General features: G+C 38.5%; 1 long non-coding RNA gene across 1 annotated transcript; it reads right to left on the bottom strand.

The window, feature by feature from the left end:
* Positions 1 to 2598: 2598 nt before the first annotated feature.
* Positions 2599 to 3474, bottom strand: LOC147848699 (uncharacterized). Its single transcript, XR_015531889.1, has 4 exons — positions 3224 to 3474; positions 2962 to 3025; positions 2816 to 2869; positions 2599 to 2745 (listed from the first exon to the last, which is right to left on the bottom strand). It is a non-coding gene; the product is annotated as an uncharacterized LOC147848699 (long non-coding RNA).
* Positions 3475 to 4089: the final 615 nt, after the last annotated feature.

Here is a 4089-nt window from a genome sequence, read left to right as displayed (position 1 = left end):
AGCGAGCCAGAAAAGAAAAGGATCGTCGCTTAGTCAAGGCGTATGAAATGGAGGAAGATGGCTCCTTTAAAAAATTTAGCCACAGAAAAGATATTACGAGAGATCTTTTCTACAATGTGGTTTGTGGTGATGACGTCGACTTGATCCAAAAGGTGCCAAAGAAGGAATATACGCTAATGATTGCGGATATTCCTTACGGATTTCGAATGGTTGGGTCATCATACGACGATGAACCGTTTAGGTTTAAACAATTGGAGAAGATGGTCAAGGATTTCGCTGAGCTAACGACTGCATCCTTGTGGCGAATAGTTGTCTTTCATAGTATGGACCAAGGGTACTCGGTAGCTCAAGCTTTGAGATCTCGTTGCCATGGCATCAAGAACCTTGCATGGTAAGGATTATTTATAGGTGTCTTTCACTATATTGCATTTCTTAAGGTTGTTCAATCTATTCTTAACTCGATGTATTATTTTTTATAGGATCAAGACCAATGTAAATAGAGGGCCAACTTTTCGGTTCGTTAATGCCATTGAATACATCACGGTTGGCTACTTCGATGAAATTAAGAAACAGAGAATCAAGGAGCATTCTAATGAAGTGGGAGGTTCAAATCTGTTGGTATATCCAACAGTGACACGGAAATTGCGACATGTCACCACGACAGAACGGGGACTTGTCAACCCATATCAAAATCCTCAACGACTTATGATGCGCTTGATCGAGATGTTTTCTATCGAAGGAGACTGGATATTAGATCTCTTTTCTGGCACAGGTATTCCTCGAACTAGGGTAATGATCTTGAGATAACCAATCCCTTTTTTTTTCGTTTGACAACTAAATCTTCTTGTTACTTACATCACAGGAACGACATCTGCATGTGCATTGAAGCTCTTTAGAAATACAGTTACATTGGAGAAGGACGAGGACCAGGTTATATTTATTAATATGCGGATTAAGGCTTTGTGGGAGTGCCCAGACCAGGATGAGGAGGTCGGTGCAAAGAACCTCGCTAATATAGAAAGGTTTCAACCTGCTTCGCGAGAGCCTATTCCTCCGTTAGCCGGCGAACCGGGGGAGCTAATAGAGCTTGATGATGAGCTTATAGAAGATATTTCGTTGGCTCGGCTAATAGGGGAAGCCAATGCACGTATAGCCGAAGAGAGTTCTACACAAGATGATGAAGAAAATGATGTTGATGAATTGATTGCTATGTAATAGACTCTATGAAGAAAATGACACTGACGATTTGTTAGGATTTCACATTATTAATACAAATTTTGGGTTTTACCTAGTGGATTCTATTCTTTATAATCTTCTATATGTTTCAATTTTATTTTTATATACTTGGTTAGTAGATTTATGACATTGGTTTCACTGCGTGCATAGCTGACTACCAAATTTATGGAGAAACATGAATTAGTTTAAATTGAGGCTGATTTTGGTCCAACTAACCTTAACAGAACATGGCCCTACAATTGTTGCCATGACTGTCCATGTTGTTATTATGGATCTTTGTCTTCTATTGTTAAAACTATTATGTTTCTATTCCATTGCTGCTTAGATTGTGTAGTGTGTTGATAATGGTTCCAATTGCGTTATCGTTCAGAGTTTGATCCTGTGTGAATCACCTAATGAATAGAGCAGATCAATTTTAAATACAGGTATGAAAGCCTAATAGGTTTGTTATTTCCACGACATTATCCTAAAGTTCACTGCCTTACATTGTCCACAATTATATACATATGGTTTGATCCCATATGAACAAACTGAGGAATAGATTAGATCAACTTTAAATACAAGTATTGAATACTTTAATAAGTTAGTTATTCCAATCACTTATCCTAATGTGCACTATCCTACATTTTCCACAATTACATACATGCACGTATGGGTCAAAGTATAAATTATAACTCATTTTATTAGTATGGATACAAGTACACCTGATATTTTTGTAAAACTTACCTAATTAATATAAGTCTTTAAGTTAGTGTTTCCCTTGTCGCACAGTAGTGACATATTGAGCCATTATTGAACTTTATTATGCCTACATTAACTTATCAACGCGTCTAAACTTGCATGATTTCTAATGATCTCCACTCGTAGACCTATCATGTATTTTTATATTTGCAAATTCTCATCAAGTTGAGGAACATGTGATACTAGTGCATCCAATTTTTGTAGAGAGGGTGTACTTGCTTCCTTTTAAGAAGATTCTACAAGTGGAATGCGCAATCCTTCCACTTGTGAACGCGAACGTGTTAAGGATGCATGTATGGGAAAATGGCTCAAAAATCATTCCCGCTAAGTAACTCAAAGACAAAGGAACTATTCCAACTTGTTCACATGGATGTATGTGGATGGATAACTCCCAACTCACTCTCCGGAGCAAGGTACTTTATAACATTTATTGATAACAGTTCGCGATTTACAATGGTTATCTTTCTTAAACAAAAGGTAAATGCATTCAAAGCATTTTGTGCATATAAGAGCTTTGTTGAAAATAAAACACAACTTAAAGTTAAAGTAATAAGAAGTGACAATGGTGGGGAATTTGTTTCACAAGAATGGGAAGCCTTTAACGAAAAAAATGATATATTTCATCAAAAGTCAACTGTCTACACACCTCAACAAAATGGGATAGCCGAGAGAAAGAATCGCACCTTATTAAATGCTGCTAGGAGTATGCTGAAGACGAGTGGAATGGCCTCGAGATTCTGGGAAAAAGCAGTCGCCATAGCTTGTTACCTACAAAACAGAACCCGTCACCAAGGTATAGAAGGACAAGTGCCATACACCATGTGGTATCGGTACCCACCTGAGATATCACATCTTCGAGTATTTGGAGCAACTGCATTTGCATACATACAACCTGCCAAGAGGACAAAACTTGAGGATCGATGCATCAAAGGAAAATTTATTGGATATGGGGAGCCATATGGAGTAAAAGCATACAAAATTTACCTTCCTGATACAGGTAAAATAATATTTAGTCGTTCTGTGGAATTTGATGAGAAAAGTCTTTTTTCTAGGTCATCATATGTAATGAAAGAAACCGAGAGTGAACACCTTACCAAGGAAATCACAAAGTTAAGACTTCCTCAAGCAACAGGAATGGAATTTGAAAATGATGGGACAAACATCATCAACGTCGAACTACACAACAATCATGGTGCGCCAACAACTAATGCAACAAAAAACAAAGGAGAGAAACTCAACCAATTACCTCATTCTCAGATCTTAACCACTCAAGATGAGGGGTTGGGAATCTCTGCTGTGAAGACCACCACCAAGCCTATGATTACCAAATCAGCCACTCAAAGTCTCGAACCTGAGGATGTGCTAATACACTGCCAACAACCCAACAGCTCTTCCTCAACATCTGAATGTCGAAATTGTGAATCTGAACATACAAGTTCAGGTCACCTACAACCTTACACCTCAGAGTATCCTCAAAATCTCAAAATTGGTAGTCAATTTTTCGACCAATCTGATGCTCAAAGCCCCGAAGGTGAACAAGTGTATGACCGGAGCCTTGAAAGCAACAATCAATCCATTGCACAATATATTACTCGAAGCCTTGAACCTGAGCATATGAGTGGAGACCACATCCAACCCTATGCATCCTCCATGACTGCAAGAAAACAAAGCTCCAGATCTGAGAATATGGATCTCGACCGCCTAAAAACCTACAACCTCTCCAAAACAACCTTAAAAGACAAAGAAATTAGGGCTAAAAAGACTAAGGTAAGGTTACTTAGTGATATCTATGATGCAACTAAGGACGAGGTGCTTGAAAAGTCCACATGTCACTTCGCAACAGAGACGGAGTCCAACATATCCATCTTTGCAGCCATCATCGAAGGAGACAACTACGACCCAGCTCCAATTCTCACCTTCAAGCAAGCATTAAAAAGTAAAGAAAAAGACAATTGGGTTGCGGCAATTAAATCTGAATTCTCAGCACTCCAAAAGAATCACACATGGATATTAGTATTGCGGCCTTGTCGTGCCAATGTCATCACTTGTAAGTGGCTTTTTACAAAGAAATATGATGCCCTAGGTACTCCCGTGAGGTTCAAAGCGAGATTA

This window comes from Azolla caroliniana, unplaced genomic scaffold (assembly GCF_043228905.1).
Source record: "Azolla caroliniana isolate FFs.n. ecotype wild unplaced genomic scaffold, voAzoCaro1.0.p SCAF_255, whole genome shotgun sequence".
Taxonomy (NCBI): Eukaryota; Viridiplantae; Streptophyta; class Polypodiopsida; order Salviniales; family Salviniaceae; genus Azolla; species Azolla caroliniana.
Note: the sequence above shows the minus strand (reverse complement) of the source record. Positions and strands in the feature narration are given on the sequence as shown.